The sequence below is a fragment of the Triturus cristatus genome, chromosome 5_1, assembly GCF_964204655.1.
Source record: "Triturus cristatus chromosome 5_1, aTriCri1.1, whole genome shotgun sequence".
NCBI lineage: Eukaryota > Metazoa > Chordata > Amphibia > Caudata > Salamandridae > Triturus > Triturus cristatus.
This window is the reverse complement of record NC_140587.1, coordinates 143,787,661-143,807,469: the sequence shown is the minus strand read 5'-3', so window position 1 is coordinate 143,807,469 and position 19,809 is coordinate 143,787,661. Positions and strand designations below refer to the sequence as shown.

The 19,809-nt window shown below is 44.6% G+C and overlaps 1 protein-coding gene across 1 annotated transcript in view; it reads left to right on the top strand.

Moving 5' to 3' along the window:
- The first annotated feature begins 10,938 nt into the window (after window positions 1-10,938).
- Window positions 10,939-19,809, top strand: part of GFUS (GDP-L-fucose synthase) — a 102,672-nt gene continuing 93,801 nt past the window's right edge. The window contains exon 1 of the mRNA XM_085604660.1: window positions 10,939-11,044. The gene's annotated coding sequence lies outside the window, so the exon portion shown is untranslated. The remainder of the gene's footprint in view (window positions 11,045-19,809) is intronic.

The following is a 19,809-nucleotide window of genomic DNA, read 5'->3' as shown; positions in this document are numbered from 1 at the left end:
GGTATACCTGAAGAGTAAAGTACCTGCAAAAGAGACAGATTGGGTAAAAATAGATAGAACACAACAGGAAGCAAAAGAATCAGTTCATGCTTTTTACGAGAGGCTGATACTGGCGTTTAAACAATTCAGTGGAGATGAACACCTGGGTGACAAAGATTTGAGTCATTTTGTATACAGATTTGTATATGGTCTTAGACCTGAAATTGGTGAGAGAATTCGTGAACATACAGTGGATTGGCAGAGTAAGAAAATAGATGAGATTCTGAGACATGCTAAATATTTCAGTGATGAAATTGAAGCAAAACAAAGAAAGCTGAAAGAGAAAGCAATGTGGGCACAAGTGAAAGTTGCAGAAAGACAGGAAGCACAGTTGATGGAACAGGCGAATAATCCAGGAAATAATGCAGGGAATAGACCTAGATGTGCAGGGAAAGGAAAAGGGAATCTTGAGGAAGCGAAAAAAAAGTTTCCTTGTCACAACTGTGGCCAATTGGGACATTGGAGGAATGATTGTACGAATCCACCATTGGTGAATAATGAGGGTAAAACCTTAAATCAACAGGTGCAGAACGAAGGGAATAATCAACAGCAGCAACAGCAGAAAGTTGTGAGACAGCAGAGTCAAGAGCCAAAACCGCCCTTGCCGCAGAATAGAGGAGCACAAAAGTATAATCAGAATTCGGGATTCTACAATGATGAGCAGGTAAACAAACCAAGGCGTTCTAATCAGGTACAACAGTACTTGTTAAAGAATGAAGGGAGTGAATCTGAGGGTGATTATTGACGGTGCCGAAGAGAGGAGGAAGAGTGCATACTTGGTGCAACTCTAGAAATAGACCAGGCAGGACCATTTGTGGATGGGAAAATAAATGAAGAAGGTGTTACTTTTTTAGTAGACACAGGTGCGACAAGATCAACTGTCAGGTCAACAGATGTTAGAAATCTTCCTCTCTCGGATGAAGCAATCCAAGTAGTTGGTGTAGCCAATACACAAATCAGAACACGTCTTACGGAACCAGTAAGAGTACAGATAGGGAAATTTTCAGACATGCACAGATTTATTGTCTGTGACACGAGTCCAGTGAACCTGTTAGGTAGGGATCTGTTATGCAAGATGAATTGCACAATTTTCTGTACACCGGATGGAATAGCTTTTGAAACACCAGATGAGGATGTTTTGTACCGAGTGACTCTAGAAAACAGGGAAAGTGAGTTAATTGGTGCATTTGCTGTGTTTGATCCAGAGGATTTGCCTCGAGAGCTGAGGGACACAGTGAAAAGGACAGTTTGGGATTTTACTGGAGAGGATGTGGGATTGATGAATAATGTAGATCCAGTGAAAATTGCAGTGAAAGAGGGAATTACATATCCTAACATTCCTCAGTACAAAATGACACCAGAAATAATTGAGGGAATAACTCCTATAATTGAGAAAATGATTCAGCAGGGAGTCCTGAGAGAACTACTGAGTAGTCCGTGTAATTCACCGATAATGGGGCTAAAGAAGCCTAATGGGAAATTTAGGATCGTACAGGATCTGAGAAAAGTTAATCAAATTGTGGTGGCATGTTGTCCTATTGTGCCAAATCCATCAGTGATCCTGTATCAGATTCCACATGATGCTGAGTGGTATACAGTGATTGATTTGTGTCATGCGTTCTTTTCAATTCCATTGCATCATGACAGCCAGCCGATTTTTGCATTTAGGTTTGGCCAGCGTATTTTAGCATGGTGTCGAATCCCACAGGGGTATACAGAGAGTCCTTCGATATTCAATCAATTGTTGAAAAAATCGTTGGAGAGTTTGATCATGCCTGAAAGTTCAGTACTAGTGCAATATATTGATGACCTACTTGTGGCATCAAAGACACGAAAAGCTTGTGAAGTAGATACCATAGCTTTACTGAATCATCTGGCAGATGGAGGGTTAAAGGTATCTCCAGCCAAATTGCAATTTTGCAAGAAAGAGGTGCATTATCTTGGACATAATATTGAAAAAGGTCTGAGAAAAGTGACTGATGACAGAATCAGAATCATCAGGGAAATGAAAGCTCCAAAGACCCAGAGAGAAGTGAGGATGTTTCTGGGGATGGTGGGTTATTGTCGTCAGTGGATAATTAATTTTTCGCTGATAGCACAGCCACTGATTAAACTGACAAAAAGTGAGATGACAGACCCATTGGAACTAGATGGGGAACAAATGGCAGCATTTGAAGAGCTTAAAAATAAAATGTGTGAAGCTCCAGCTTTGGGTATGCCTGATTACGAAAAGGAGTTTGAATTGTACTGCAGTGAGAGAAATGGATGTGCACTTTCAGTGTTAATTCAGAAGCATGGATTACTGAGCAGGCCTATTGCGTACTTCTCATCGACACTTGACCCTGTAGCTGTGGGTTTACCAGGTTGTCTAAAATCTGTGGCTGCAACATGCAGGAGTCTGGAACAGAGTGAGGGAATCATAATGGGATATCCTGTAAGGGTATTCGTACCTCATAATTTGGCAATTCTTTTGACAAGAAGCAGAACTCAGTACATGTCACATAGTCGGTTGACTAAATATGAAAAAGTGATTCTAGGAGCATCAAATGTGACTCTTGAGAGATGTGTAAATGTGAATCCAGCGACACTTTTGCCGGATATTGAAAATGTGGGTGTGAAAACAGAAGATGATCATGATTGTTTGGATGTGCTTGAGTACTGTACAAAACCGAGACCAGACATAAGGGATCTTCCCTTACATGAGAGTGATCATGTGTTGTTTGTGGATGGTTCATGTCTGAGAAATGATGATGGTGTGCTATGTGCAGCATATGCGGTATGCAAAGTTTCAGAGGTTATGGAAGCATCACCATTGAAAGGAGTGAAGTCTGCACAAGTTGCTGAATTGGTGGCATTGACAAGAGCTTGTGAAATTGGGAAAGATTTGAGGACGACTGCGATGACTGATAGTCAGTATGGATTCGGAGTGGTGCATGATTTTGGCCAGCTTTGGCTACAAAGAGGTTTCTTGACATCGAGTGGAACTCCAATAAAGAATGCCGAAGCAATTGGGAAATTACTTGAGGCGATACAGCTGCCTAAGGAGTTAGCAGTTGTAAAGTGTGCTGCCCATGGACAAGGGGATGATTTTATCACGGTTGGAAACCGGTATGCAAATGACATTGCTCAATACTGTGCAAAATCGAATCAGTCAATTAATAGGGAAAGAGAGGGGGAAATGTCTTTTTGCTATGTGATGTTTACTAATGCCTTAGAGACATGGGATGAAGTGAAGCAGTTGCAGGATGAGGCAGGAGAGGAAGAGAAAAAAGATTGGATTAAGGCAGGATGTGCCCCAAGAGAAAAAGACCATGTTTGGGTCTACAGGGATGGCAGACCAGTAATGCCTAACTTCATTTTGTCGTCAATGGCAAGGATGTATCATGGCCAGGGACATTTGGGGAGGGATGCGATGATAAGGTCGTTCAAACAGACCTGGTACAATGCAAAATTCAGGACTATTGCGGAAAGCATCTGTCAAAGGTGTTTGATTTGTCAGCAATTTAACACTGGGAAAAAGACAGTGGTGAGTCTGGGAACAATAGGCAGAGAAGGAGGTCCTTTTACAAGAATGCAGATTGATTTCATTGAAATGCCCCAAGTGAACAGACTGAGATATGTACTGGTTGTGGTCTGTTTGTTTTCAAGATGGGTTGAGGCTTATCCGACTAGGAGAAATGATGGAGTGACAGTGGCAAAATTACTGTTAAGGGAGTTGATTCCTAGGTACGGGTTTCCAGTGACGATTGAGTCTGATAGAGGTGGACACTTCTATAATGAACTCATGAGTTTGATTTGTGAAGCATTAAGCATACAGCAGAAGCTACATTGTGCATACAGACCAGAGGCTTCTGGTGTGGTTGAGCAGATAAACGACACAATCAAGAATAGGATTGGAAAAATGTGCTTAGCCACTGGCATGAAATGGCCGGACGTCTTGCCTCTAGTGCTAACGACTATTACATCTACTCCAGATAGAACTACTGGTTTAAGTCCGCACGAGATAATCATGGGACGTGCAATGCGCCATGCATTTGTACCTGTTAATAAGTTGATGACAATAACTGATGACATGATTTTGGATTACTGTAAAGGCCTGGCTGACGCAGTTCATTCTGTGTTTCACCAGGTTGGAGAAGAAGCTACCACACTTGAGAAGAAGCAAGCTCATGATCTGAGTCCAGGGGACTGGGTGAGGATTAAGGTGCACAGAAGAAGAAATTGCTTAGTTCCAAGGTGGGGAAGACCGAGACAAGTTATTCTAACAACGACAACTGCAGTGAAATGTGCTGGTGTGAAAAACTGGGTGCATGCGAGTCATACTCTGAGAGTTCCAAACCCAAAAGAAGGAACTGGTAAAGAGTATTTTGAAGAATCAGATTCCAGTGATGATGAGGACCCAGAACCAGTGAGAAAAGAAGCAGAAAAAACTCCAAGAGAATCATTGGGAGTCTCAGAAAGGAGATCAGATTCTGTAAGAGAGCCTGAAGTTTCAAAAAGCAGTGAGGGAAAAAGAAAAGAAAAGAGCAATTCCACAGAGATTACTCCTGAATCAGAAGAGGAGGAGACTGAAGAACCACTTGAGATTATACTTGAAGAAGCAGGGTCAGAAGAAGATAGAGAGGGACAGATTGCGGAAGACCCCCGAGGAGGTGTAGGGATCTCTTCTAATAAGCTAGGTGAAGGGACAAGTAGACAGCAAGAAGATTGCGTGTCGGAGACCCGAGGAGGGACAGGAGTAGGGAAGTCTCAAATAGTGGTGAAAGAAACTGTGGAGGAAAAGAAAACCGCTAGAAAACGAAAGAAGGCACTTGAAACAGAATTGGATGAGAATGAGAATGAACAAACAGAGGGTCGAGTTCTGAGAAAGAGAACTTGGATTGGAGAAAGAAACAATAAAGAAATTAGGCCGAAGAAGGTGATAAAAGGAGATCGTTGGCCTAACAACAGAGTAAAGAGATTGAGATACAGAGTAATAAGAACAAATTCATCAAATGCTGAACAAGTGAATGAAGTATCGAGTCAAAATGAAGTAAAAAGAAAGGAGCAAGAAGAATCAGGAGAACCTGAGGAAATAAAAAGAATAAGAAGACCCAACCAAAAGTACTGATCACCGGAATGGTCTTATGTGGCACTGTCTGAAGAAGGAGAAGAAGAAACAGTGACTCGAGATAATCCGGAGGGGATCTTGAGAAAAGTGGTTGAGGGAAAAGAAGGAATCTTAAAAGTTATTCTGACTGACATTGGAGAAGAGTCAGATGCACAAGATGTTGTTGATGATCTGATACAATTTGATGTTGCTGAAGAAGAAGGAGTGAAAACTGATGAATATCCAAATTGAGTGAACTGAAGAATCACTTGGAGGAAAAGTGAAAAGAGAAAGTCTGAAATTCAGTTGTCTGAAGTAATCCAAAGCATAACAGTAGTGGAGTAGTAGAGGCTAAGTCAAAAGACAAGGTCAAAGTAATAAAATGGCTAACATAGGGGATAATCAAAGTAGATGTGCCTTCTTTAAAAGATGGTGTAGAATGTGCTGCTGCTGTACTGGATTATTAATGCTACTATGGGGAGTTTTAGTTTTATTAGTTACTTTTAAAGTTACATTTGAGATGCATACAGAAAATATGACAGATATAGAGAAGAATTCGCAAAAAGTAGTTTTGAATAGAATTAGTAATACTTACATACACAAAAATAGGTCAATTAATAATTTTTCTAGTAATGTTTTTTCGAAGTTGTTGTACGAATATGTGAAAACAATGGAAGTAAGGGATTGCTACGTTTGTATGCAATTACCTGCATCCGTTTCAGAGGGTGTTACTTATCATCATTTGCCAGCTACATATGGTATTTCATGTAGTATATTAAGTAGTGTTTTTTATTTGTTAGGGAAAGTAGATTATAAGATGTCTAACAGAGATAGTATTTTGGGGCATTTGCCAATGAACAAAGAGCTGAATCCAGCTAAAGAAGCTAATACTTTTGGTGAAATTTTTATTGAAGAAAAAGGATTAACATTAGATTACATTTTTAAGAATAATTTAACTTGCAGTCTGAAAGAAGAAGAGAAAGCTTTCCTGGATATGGTAGAGGAAAGGAGATTGAACAGGCATGAGAAAGCAGGGAAATATGAAGTGAGTGAAACAATTTGGGACATTGAGATGGGAAAAGAATTGAGAAATGGGGCTAGTCCAACTTTAGCTCTAGATGTACCACAAAAGGGTAAACTATGCATTACAAGAAGGAAATCCCAATATGATACATATTTTGTTGGGACTAGTGAGTGCCATGATACATACTTCATTGCAACAGGTTGGGGTTTCAGAGGTGGAGAAGATACAGTTTTCCCAGGAGTGTATTATGTTTGTGGGAACAAGGCTTATTACAAGTTGCCTGACCATTGGTATGGCACGTGTTATGTGGGTTTGGTCTTTCCAAAGATTTTTCATATAGATAAAATAACAGATGTAGAACATATTAATTTACTAATGCGTTTCAAGAGAGAAACCTGGTCTGAAATTGAGGGTGATATTTTTGGGGTTTTAATTCCAGCAGTGGGAATTTCTTTAAATGCTTATGGAATTCGGAAACTGTCAACAGTGGTGGATCGCTTATCGACAAATACCGCTGGGGGGTTTCTATTAGTGAATACGGAATTAAGTGCCGTACGTGCCATGTCAATGCAAAATCGACTTGCCCTTGATATTTTATTGGCCAAGGAGGGTGGAGTTTGCGGAATGCTGAAAGTTCAACATTGTTGCACTTACATTCCAGATGAAAGCAAATACCTGAAGGTCTATATCAAAAATATTACTGATTTGCATGAAGAATTAGTACCACTTGAAGCTGAGAGTTTATGGACTAAAATAGCTAATAAAGTGATAGCTGTTAAAGATTTTATTGCAAAAATAGGTAGTACTATTATAGGTAGAATATTGTTTCCTTTAACTTGCATAATTATTGCTTTATTGATACTGAGATTAGTGTGTGTGTGTTGTAAAAACAGGGGAGGGAAGAAGAAACTGAATAAAGAGAAGAAAAACAAAAGGTTGAAAAGAGAACCACAGGAAATTGAATTAGAAGAATTGAGGGAGAGTGTTTATTTGGAAACAAAGCGGGATGATGAAAGAGTGACTGGTGTGTAGTGTTGTGTAATGAGAAAAAGACATTTCCGATTTCTCCTAAAATGGGACTAAATTTTCACTATTTTTTTTTTTTTTTGGGGTTTATTTGGTGATAAAATCACCAAAGGGGGGATTGCTAGAGCAGAGTTTTCAGTTTGAAAATAATTGGGTTTTGAAGCTCTGGCATGTCTATTTGTTATATTAATTTACTAATTATTAATTATTAATTATTTGTCTTGTGTAAGTGTTCATACTTACTAATCAATTCGTTTGTTTTAACAAAAGAGAATTACACGTGGGTATGCATAAATGTGCTATTTAACAATAATGTGCATGTTTTCATGTTTAAACGTTGCTGAGTGCTGTTTATTTTTAAGCACGAAATGCTTTTCGAATTAATGCTTTTCTATGTTGCAAGAGCTAGATAATTGCATACACATAAGGGTATTAGTGGGGTTAACACTGTTCAATCACTATGCTGTGGTAACGTTGTTTTTGTCTCTTTTAATTAAGATGCTCTATTGTGGCCTATTGTGGCCTAGTCAAAGATGGCCGATTTGCAAAACCTGGCCTCGAGTAGAATTCGTGACGAGAGAGAGCCTTGCTGAATATGGTCCTGAAGTCAGCTGACCACAGTCCTTGCTTTGCTTGATTGAAAATTTTCCGTGAGGACAGCAGCAGTTTTGGGCGATCTCCAAGTGAAATGAAGCGTCCTTGGCAGCTTTGGGAAACAAAGGAGCTTTAAAGAAAGACTCTGAACTATGATCTCATTGCCGAGGAGACGTGGAATTACACGATACAAATGTATTTTTTGGTTCCTGTTCCGTTATGTTTATTTTGTGATTTTTCCTGAGCGGAGATTTTCAAATGTAGCGATGCTACATCCTTTCCTTCTCGCTTTGCTCAGAGGATTGACGGAAGAAGTTATTACAAATTATGTTTTTCTTTGTTCGATTTGCTATAAGAATTGTTAGCCTAGAGAGGGCTTTGCCACTTGCCATTTGCCTTTTGCCGCGTTCCGAATCTGCGTTGGTGAGGATCGTTGCTGAGAGGACTTCGTCTTGAGAGACTTTACCGAGAGACTTGTCCTGACCCGTTCTGACATTTAGCTAGAATAGGTAACTATGAGAAAAATGATTTATTCTGATTGATTTTCTTTGACTAATTTTAGATAAAGCAATATAATTTGAATATGGTGTTGGTTCTTATTTCTTGTCAATTATTGAGTATCCTATTTTGATTATTATTGTACAGATTGTTTAGATTATGTTTAAGGGCAGTCTCAATAACCAGATCTTATCGACCCCGATATAGATGCAGGGTGTTTAGGAGTTTTTCTTTCCACAGGTTATTGCTGGTAGAGTATTTGAGCGTATGTTAGTGAAATGGGCCCTAGTGTATGAAGAATGTATGTGCGTGTAACTGTGAGATTACTCTATCTGTGGAAGTAGGGATATTATATACACCCTGATCTCTATCAGACCCACATGGAGACGTCCTCTGCCGATAGTTCGGAACCGTCTAAACGAGCCGCTTTGGCCATGTCGAAGATGCATGCTAAGGGACCCACAACTTCGAGCAATTTATCCTGGCAGGTGGACCAGGCCTTATCCACCCCTTTACGAGGGTACTTGCCGAATTTGGAGAAAAAGGTAAGTAAGGGTTGGTCGATGGAAGGGACCAAAGTAACCTTGTCAGGTAAAGAGGGTTTGGGGCACTCTGACTTGAGCCTGGATCTGACCGAGGCATCTAAAGGAAGGCGTAACCTTGCCGCAATGTATTCTCGCACATGCGAGGAGGGCAACCATTCAGTGGAATTGGGATGGCGAATTAAACCAGGTCGAACATGGGTACTCCTTCAGAATCGTATACTGGGTCAAAAGTAAAAGAATCGGACTTACATTTTTTGGAAGGAGGAGAGGGAGGGTCATAAATATCTAGAAGGTCATCTGCGTCATTCATATCATCATCCGTGTCCAAAATGGTGGATATAACCAACTTTTTGGGTGACTCTGCGTTTGCCCTCGGAACCTAGAATCCCCTCCTGAACAGGAGGCCTGGGAGGCACTTTGTCCTCAGTCAAGCGCGAGGAAACCCCGCCAGTCAGTAGTGACGCAGAATGAGAAGCATGTAAAGAAGCAGAGGAAACCACCTTTCTTTTTCTGCTATCCCCCGCAGAATGGGCCAGAGCTTTGGACAGGAGACTTAACATGGAGGATTCCATACCTTTGGACATACGTCTCATAGACACTTCCACTGCATTCTCAACAGAGGAGTTAATAAATTGATTTAAGTCTTTTTTAAAGGCTCCGCCTTCATCATTGAGCTGAATATGCTCAGGGGAACTGTCAACTTCCATAATAAACGAAAGAAATGCACCAGGGAGGTAACAAAGGGTTAAACAGGCGAGAGGAGGGAGGGGCGTGAGGAGAAAGACACTCCTAGGGGCGTGGTTAACTGGAGAAACACTCCGGAGCTCCGTGAAACGGTCGTGCAGAGGAGACCGGGAGCGCAGAGGAGAATGGGCCGTACAGACGAAGCAGGGCAGCGAAGGCAGGCAGAAAGCACCCTGGACGCTGTCAGAGGAGGCCAACGGTGAGCGCGAGCGTGAGAAAGCTCGGAATTTCAAATGCGCCACAGCGCGAACCACCAGAGGCACCCGCTGGGGGGTGGAAGAGGAGAGGAGCGAAAAGACGCGCTATAACGAAAGCGCCGATAGGGCACGTGAGTACAGCTTCAAAGGGAAACAGCAATATAACAGAATATCATTACAAGCACAATAACTGTAAACGATACAGGAGCAAAAGATAAGTCACTTATCTGACTGCGAGCAGCAAGAAAAGAGGAAGCTCCGCAGTCAGATGTGACGTTTTATTAGTGGTTCCTTGATGATTGGTTATTCGGTCTCGTTTTTCCTGAGTTCCCATTGGCCACCCTTCTCGCTTGGACCCCTGGGAACTGTAGTGTTTCACTTATCTTGGCTGCTGTTAAAAATAAAGCAAGATAAGAAAGCATAATAGGAGCCTCTGGTCTTGCCATAAAATTTGCTTCCATTTCCAGCAATGAGCATAACGCTATCCTTTCACAGTCTAACAAAAAGAAAACAGTTAATATCTGCACAGTTATTTACTTTCTTGAAAACAAGAATCTTTATTATTAGGCTCCAGGGGAGGGGCAGATACAAGATGGACAAGATAAGCCACTGAACATGAAGCAACTAAATAAGACTGGCAAGAATGCCAAATATCTTTGCAGTTATTTACTTTCTTTCCACCTGTTGGTATGGCTCATTCTGCAATTGTCATTGCAGAAAGAAATAGAAGACGCACAGCACGAATAGGTTCTGCATTTAATTGAGGAGGAGCCGAGGCACATATAAGTAAACCTTCGTAACAGAGGACAAATCACATCTTATAAAAGAAATGCTTTCTTGTATTACCAACGTATGTATATTATATTTTTGGGAAATGTATTATTAAAAATGAATACACGCCTTACCTTATTTATAACTGAATAATAGGGAATATTTGATTAATTAACAATTCGTAAAGTGCACGAAAAGCAAAACAACAAGGAATGGGAGCAAAATACGTTTTTCTTTGTCAACCAGCAACCCATTTCCTGATGGCAAGAGAAGACCTACGCTCCCTTTCAAGATGGCGGAGTCATTACCAGAACCTATGTCCGCCTGTCGCTGCGTAGTTTATGTCCGTCCTCCTTTACATATTGGGAGCGGCTTCTGTAGATTCGAGGACTACATTTCCCAGCGTGTCACAGGCTCGGAGCTCCTTTAGTCCCTGGTGGAGAAGTAGGATGTCTTAACGAACACGTTGCAAGGAAGGGCAGGGGAGAAGGTACCTGTGCTTGTTGGGCGTTGCAAGGTAGGTTGCAAGGGGCACCTTAGAATTATAGTTATACGTGGGGTCGTTGACTATAAACTGATTTTGCTACTTTCCGCAAATGAATCAGACACGCGAATATTATTTTACAAAAGTACCCAAAGGGTGGGTGGGGTACGACTGGCACCTGTTAATACACAGAGAACACCTGGCCACCTACCGCCCCTCTCGATAACGTACCCCCAGGTACAACTTCTCACTTGGTGACTGTAAAAGGGATTCGGGTGTTTAACAAGAAAACCTCATTGAATTCAATAGATCTAAACCTGTTTTGGGATAGCTAATTTTGAAGCTAATGGATGCATTTTGGCTTTTTAGGAAAGTGAATTAAAAAAGATATTGGAGCAAGTTCGCTCCCCCCTCAGTTAAGAGTTGCATGAGTGATGTTTATAAAAGAACAGGTTATAATAGGCACTTTTTAGGTTGCGCCTACCAGACACCTGGACACAATTTGATTAGCAATGAAACTGTTTGTTCTTGTTTGCCAGATTGAAATGCTTTGTCATTTGTAAAAATGTGTTTTTGTGCACCATTGTGTATATAACTGTAGCATGTCAACAGTGCTTCTCCTTTTTTGAAATCGTCGTTGAGTGCTTAACAACAACTATATGCATTGAAATTCTCATAAATGACTTCAGTATGCACAGGATTTAATTTCATGATGTGATTGATGAATTACCACTGAATTTATGACGGATGGGGACTTGCTTTTCTGACTGTCTACCAGAACGCAGTGGCATTCTTGCCAGTCTTATTTAATTGCTTCATGTTCAGTAGCTTATCTTGTGTCTGCCCCTCCCCTGGAGTCTACCCCCTTTTACTCGTATTCAATCATTGCTTACTTTTTCCTTTTCGCATAAACATAAAGAGTTCATGTGTTTTCCAACTGTCTCCCTCGTGTGCTTCTCTCCCCACACCCGTGCTTATGTTGCTCCCCCCCCTCCCTTTATGTTGCTTCCCCCCCTTCATGTTGCTTCCCCCCCCCCTTCATGTTGCTTCCCCCCCCCCTTCATGTTGCTTCCCCCCCCCTTCATGTTGCTTCCCCCCCCCTCCCTTCATGTTGCTTCCCCCCCCCTCCCTTCATGTTGCTTCCCCCCCTCCCTTCATGTTGCTTCCCCCCCCTCCCTTCATGTTGCTTCCCCCCCCTCCCTTCATGTTGCTTCCCCCCCCTCCCTTCATGTTGCTTCCCCCCCCCTCTTCATGTTGCTTCCCCCCTCTCTTCATGTTGCTTCCCCCCCCTCTCTTCATGTTGCTTCCCCCCCCCTCTCTTCATGTTGCTTCCCCCCCCTCTCTTCATGTTGCTTCCCCCCCCCTCTCTTCATGTTGCTTCCCCCCCCCCTCTCTTCATGTTGCTTCCCCCCCCCCTCTCTTCATGTTGCTTCCCCCCCCTCTCTTCATGTTGCTTCCCCCCCCCCTCTCTTCATGTTGCTTCCCCCCCTCCCTTCATGTTGCTTCCCCCCCTCCCTTCATGTTGCTTTATCCCCCCTCCCTTCATGTTGCTTTATCCCCCCTCCCTTCATGTTGCTTCCCCCCCCCCCCTCCCTTCATGTTGCGTCCCCCTCCATGTTGCTTCCCTCTCTCTCTTAGTTTTGCTTCCCCATTATCCCCCTGTATTGCTTCAACCTCCACCCTCTGTGTTGTGTTCCTCGGCCCTGCCAAGCTTCCCAGGTCCATGCGTGATGTGCGCCAACCCAGGTTTTTAGGTCGAGCCTGGGCAGCGCATGCGCTGCTCTGCGAGGCATGCTGTATAGAGGTACGAAATAGATCTCCGGCCATTTTCCGGCCATCTTTTCAATTGGCTCATGTTACTGCCCTATTAAAATCACTGCTTTTTATTGATAAATAGTCTTAGTAGTCCCTTATTGGCACCGCCTTGTCTGCATTTGTAACCTCCTATATTTTTTATTTATTTTATTTTATACAATTTATAAAACCCGCAAATACCCGTGGGTGTCTCGGTGCTACAGACAGCAAGCATGAACCAAGATCTGTTGACTATTGGCTGAAAAACCATGTTTTTATCATTTTCCTGAAGGCAAGCAAGGTCGGGCTGGTTTTGATGTTTAGAGGGAGAGAGTATTCCACAATTTGGCAGTGGCGACGGTGAATCGTCTGTCACCCCATGAAGCTTTCTTGGTGCGGGGAATACTCAACAGGTTTGCTGTTGATGAACGTAGGGATCTATTGGGGGGGGGGGAAGGCACCAAGAGCTTCCTTCAAGAACACAGGTCCAGTATTGCGCGTGGCCTTATAGGCGATGCAGAGGGCCTTACATTTGATTCGACTTCTTATAGGTAGCCAGTGGAAATGTCGCAGCACCTTTGAGATAGATTTGTATTTAGCGGTGCCTGATAGAATCCTGGCAGCTGAGTTCTGCACCAGCTGTAGTTTGTTGAGGACCTTACTTTGAGTATTCATGAAGAGACCGTTACAATAGTCAATTTTTGACATTACTAAAGTACTGACAAGGGTTTTTCCAGCACTGAGTGGGAGGAATGGTAAGAGTTTTTTTTATTATCCTCAGCATGTAAAAAGATGAAGAGACAACAGTGTTGACATGAGGTGCAAAGGACAACTTGCCATCAAATGTGACACCCACATTTCTGACCTTTGATACAGGAAGTGGAGGTGGTCGCAGTGTGGTAGGCTACCAGATGGAGGACCAACCCGGGGACAGATTACCAAATATTATCACCTCTGTTTTTTCAGAGTTTAACTTTAGGCAATTATTAGCCATCCACATGCTGATGGCCACCATTCCATCCTCAAAATTGGCCGCGACTGCTCCTCCATAATTATGCACTGCAAGCACCAATTGTGTGTCATCAGCGTAAGATGTGAGACCCATCCCGTGTGCTTTGATGACTAAGTCTGACTTATAGATGTTAAATAGTGTCGGACTCCGAGATAATCCTTGTGGCACACCACACGGGAGAGTGAATGATGGGGAGTTAAGTGCCAAGACTCACTAGTTGGGTGCGGTTAGAGAAGAAGGAGGCTAAGAGGGCTTTAGCCCTATGTCTGACGCCAATGGTTGAGACACGGTCGATCAAAGTAACGTGGTCGGCCGCGTCAAATGCCTCTGACAGGTCCAGCAGCACCAAGACAGCAGCACCACCTTGATCTAGTACCGTCCTGATTTCTTCAGATGCCTTAATCAGGGCTGTTCCATGGCCCTTACGAAAGCCAAATTGTGTCTCATCCAGCAAGTTATTTTCTTCAATATATTTGGACAACTGGGAATTCATGATCTTTTCAAACATTTTTGCTGTGAATGGGAGGCTGGTGATAGGCCTGACATATTTTGTATCTGTGGGGTCAAGATTGTGCTTTTTCAGCAAAGGTTTAATAATGGCCTTTTTCCATATGGACGGATAGTTGCCTGTCCTACACATCACATTACAGATGTTTGAGAGGTTGGGGGCTATAAGGTCAGAGATAAGTTTCAAAACTGATGGTGGACAGGGGTCAGCGGAGGAGCCGGATTTAATAAGGGAGATTAGTTCTGCAATCTGATGGGGTGAGACTTGACCAAATTCTGAGAATGAGGGGGAAATTTCTACGGTGTCATGGGCTGAAGTCTGGTAGTCTGTCTTGGGTTGTGATGAGAAGTTGACATATATATGGTTGACCTTGTCATGGAAGTAGTTGGCAAGTGAGTTACAGAAGGATTGTGAGGGGGTTACAGTGAGTTTTGACGACTGCCCTGATAGCTTGGCTACTACCTGATACAGTTGTTTATTAGAATCTTGAGCGTATTCTATCTGCTTTAGGTAATACTTACTTTTCTCCTGGATAATAAGAAGTTTGTACTTAGCTAACGCTTCCTTGTAGCAGATTTTTACTTTGTTGTTATAATCTTTCCGCCAGTGCCTCTCAAGGTTTCTACATCTTTGTTTTTCGAGTCTGAGGACCTCTGAGAACCAAGGTGCAGAAGGGGCATGTCAGCTTTTGGAAGCTTTTTTTTAGTGGTACCAGGGAATTGAAGGCATTATGAAGCCATTCTAAGTAGTTAGATGAGGCAAAATCGGGATCGAGTATGAGGTCCGGTTGAGTGGAGAGCAGATGGGGTTTTAAGAAGATGTTGATCAACGCTGTTCCAGGCTTTGAACAATGTGGATGGATTTGGAATAGGGTTTATAGTATCTTTCCTTGTTATTTGAATATTAAATAAAACTGCGCAGTGGTCAGTCCAGACCAAAGGCAGGATGTTCTGTAGGGAAATTAGTTGATTGCTAGAAAACAGACCATCAAGGGTGTGGCCCGCTGAGTGCGTGGGGCTTGTCACCCACTGAGTAAGGCCCACTGCCTCTAATTCTGTGATAAGCAAGGAGGTGTCCTTGTCATTGTGGTTGTCTAAATGAAATTTAAAATCACCCAAGATGGGGAAGTTGGGTTCTCCTGCTAAGGGTTCTAGCAGGTTGCCCAAGGCAGAGAGAAATTCTGCTCGCAAGCCCGGTGGGCGGTAGAGAAGGATAACCTTGAAGGGTTGTAAGTGGGTGAGCATAATTGAAAAATGGAGAGCTTCACAGACCAAAGAGGGGATAGTCTCCACCCGAACTGGGTATTTGTCACGATAAATAATCGCCAGTCCACCGCCCTTTTTAATGGGTCTGTCTTGTCTATGAGCCAGGTAGCCATCGGGTGTACGGAGGTCGGGTCCAGACGAAGGGTCCGCCCAGGTTTCAGTTATAAATGGAATATCAAGATCATGGTCTTTCAGAAAATCAGATATTTCGTATTTATGCTTGGAGAGGGAACGTGCATTTATAAGAGCTAGGCGAATATGTTCTTGATTAGTGTGCAGATGTTGCCTGGGGGGGGGGGGGGGGGGGGGAGGGAGAGCAGAGTTGGTGTGGAGTTTCAGTTTAAATGAGCAATTGGGACAACTGAAAGGAGAAACCATGGTTAGAGAGCCTGTATCTAAGTAGGGACAATTGTGTGCCTTAATTGCACAGCCTATGTCTTTCAGCTGTTTACTGGAATACTTTAACATCTTACCAGGCAGAGCTGATGAGAAAGAGCCAGGGAGTATGGCTCTAGGCACGGTCCTAGCGCGGACGGGCGCAGACGGGCTTGCATTTGGCGCGCTGGCGGCGTGTCCGCTGCGCGTGCGCTCTGGCATCGGATTAAGTAGAGGTATTGCGGGAAAGACTAGCCCGCTAACCGCTACCCTCCGGAAGTGTTCCCGTCATCAATGCTGCCGTCCCAATGTCTCCTTCCGCTCAACGGCACTTGCCGAGTCGGACCGAGACGTGGGTGCGGTGGTCTATGGAAGGTACGTGAGTTTCCCCGGATACTGGTGTTTGGTAAGTATGTGCAAAGTTTCTTGTTACACATTTGAAAATAAGTATCAACGATTTCCAAGCAATAGCAGTTTTAAAAAATTTTTTTAAAAGCTTGTCTAAGATACTGATAGTGCCAACACACAGCTAGCAGCAGCGTCTAGATTCAGTGGTTCTGTCGCGTGCGCTCTGGCATCAGATTAAGTAGAGGTATTGCTGGAAAGACTAGCCCGCTAACTGCTACCCACCGGAAGTATTCCCGTCCTCAAATCCGCCATCCCAATGTCGCCTTCCGCTCAACGACACTTGTCGAGTCGGACCGAGGCGTGGGTGCGGTGGTCTATGGAAGGTACATGAGTTTCCCCGGATACTGGTGTTAAGTAAGTTTGGCAAGTATGTGCAAAGTTTCTAGTGACACATTTAAAAACAAGTATCAACGATTTCCAAGCAATAGCAGTTTTAAACAAGCATTGGCATAGCCAATAGGTCTCGCTTTTGGGACCTTTTAAGTATTTAATTATGCAGCACAATGTTCTTGGTGCAACAACAACTGTTGCATGGCTAAACACTTAAAAGGTCCCAAATGCGAGACCTATTGGCTATGCCAATGCTTGTTACCTTTACATTCTGTCTTGTTCTCTTACAAACACTTCCTAGTGCTACCTGGACGCGTTAACAACAATCTGTAGGCTTTGATGTTATCGTGATAACCCGCTGTCAAACTTGGCAAAAAAACTGCTTCATTTGTCTTCGCCAAAGCCCCTCACCCCAACCACCCCCGGTGCTTAGTCAGCCACAACCAGGTCATTAAAATGGGGGTTGGGGGGAGGGGAGAATCAGCTTCACATTTTCCAGCACGCACGCTGATATAACGTAAAAATACATTTTACGGGGCAGGGCGCACGAGGAGGCTTAAGGGGCATTGGAAAGGGTGAGGAATTTAGATTGGTAGTGGTACTAAGCCAGGGAAAACACAGTATTTGTATAAACATGGACAAAATACCTAGGGCCTCATGTAGGTAAATAAATTTTACCGGTTCTTAAATACCGAGCCGTACCGAATCGGTAAATTAGAATCGGTAAGTTATATGTAGGTAAAAATTCGGTAACAGTTACCGATTCGGTAACATTCGGTAAATACGAATCGGAATTCACCGATTCGGTAAATACCGAGGTGATAATTACCGATTCGGAAAATACCGAGGTGGTATCTACCGAATCGGAAAATACCGAGGTGGTATCTACCGAATCGGAAAATACCGAATCGGTACGTACGGATTCGGTAAATAACATCACATGACTTGACGAAACAGCTAATCCTGTGCAACGACAGCCCACCCAACCAGGAACTGCCCACACCCAGGCAGGTGTACACAATTAGCCGAAGTGGCCACACCCAGGCAGGTGTACATAATTAGCCGACCCTGGAGAGGCTTGGAGTGCAGAGGAGAGGCAGGGAGCAGTTGCATGTGCGAGCGGGAAACGAACAGCATGTCCAGCCAGAGAACACAGAAAGACGGAGGGGAAAGGAGGAGGAAGCTCAAATTCAGCCCCAAGGAACTCCAGGTGCTGGTGGAGGAGGTGGTGAAGCAGCACCAGAAGCTGTTTGGGAGGCAATCCCTGCAAGTGCCTGAGGCCGAAAAGCGCAACATATGGCTGGCCATCCAGGCGCAGGTCAATGCTGTGGGAGTGACCCACAGGGACATTGAGGTCCTCAAAAAGCGCTGGTATGACCTGAGGATTGTGACCAAGAGGAAGATGGGCGACATCCAGAAGGAGGCCAGCCAGACCGGAGGTGGAACCAACCCAACCAGGAACTGCCCACACCCAGGCAGGTGTACACAATTAGCCGAAGTGGCCACACCCAGGCAGGTGTACATAATTAGCCGACCCTGGAGAGGCTTGGAGTGCAGAGGAGAGGCAGGGAGCAGTTGCATGTGCGAGCGGGAAACGAACAGCATGTCCAGCCAGAGAACACAGAAAGACGGAGGGGAAAGGAGGAGGAAGCTCAAATTCAGCCCCAAGGAACTCCAGGTGCTGGTGGAGGAGGTGGTGAAGCAGCACCAGAAGCTGTTTGGGAGGCAATCCCTGCAAGTGCCTGAGGCCGAAAAGCGCAACATATGGCTGGCCATCCAGGCGCAGGTCAATGCTGTGGGAGTGACCCACAGGGACATTGAGGTCCTCAAAAAGCGCTGGTATGACCTGAGGATTGTGACCAAGAGGAAGATGGGCGACATCCAGAAGGAGGCCAGCCAGACCGGAGGTGGAACCAACAGGGCACCTGCCCTCACCGAACTGGAGGAGCTGGTGGCGGCCACACTCGAGCAAGAGAGCGTCGTGGGTCTTGGGGACGCCGACAGCTCTGCCAGAGCCGCAACACACCAAGGTAAGACGAAAGCACAGCAATGTAGCCTCCCCTACCCCTATCCCACATCCCCCATTGTGAAGCGAGAATCACACTGCAGTCCACACGTGTCAGTGCAGACAGGCAATGCATTCCGGGAGATGTAGTCAGGGCAACACTAACCATGACGTAAATGTTACAGGGCAACAAGGCATGTCACGCACTCGAGGCACAAGGAGACAGAGGACAGATTGGAATGTGAAATGATTTATTGTGACGCTTGCAATGCAGCCCTTCGGGGACACTGAGCCAATGTTGTTTTTCTGTCCACAGATGTGACATCATGCAATACAGGGCATGCTGCAGGGGAGACGGCACACCGGCCACAAAAATCACCTCTAGCCAGCACGAGTTCAGACCAGGGAGCAGGCCCACTTGCAGCCGCACCACCTACGCAGCCAGCCTCGCCGCACACAGAGCCAGCATCACCTCACCGAGAGCCAGCATCACCACCACCAGAGCCAGCATCGCCACTCATGTTCGATTCACCGGCCACATCTCCGCTTGCAGGTGTGAGAATGAGGAGGCGTCCAGCAGCCAGGCTACGAGCCTTCGACACCTCGTCAGACGACAGCATGGGCCCAGAAGACCGCACCGGGCCCCAGGAAGGGAGCCATCCCACTGTGCCCCACACCTCACAGGCAGCACAGACGGGAGCAAGAGGGCGCCGCAGGTCGCATGTCCAGAGTCCACCAGCACCCACTGACGGCCATGGTGTCTTCTTGGGGCTCGAGGGCCAAATGTTGAAGCAACAGCGCCTGCAATCAAAGGCAGTTATGTCAGTCCAGAGGCACATGCGGGTGATGAAGACAAGCTTAGTCAACATGGACACAAACATTGGCGGCATGGCTGCGGGCATTCGGGACATGTCCCAGTCAATCCAGCAGTTGTGCAGCAAATTAGATGCTGACATCGAAGCACGGCGCCGGGAACGCCAGAGAAGGGACACTACCAGCAGGGCACTCAACCGTCTGGCAACTGCGACTTCCCTACTTTGCCGGCGCTCTGTGACGATGCAGGAGGGCCTAACACAGTGCTGCAGCGACCTGTCTCGGGGG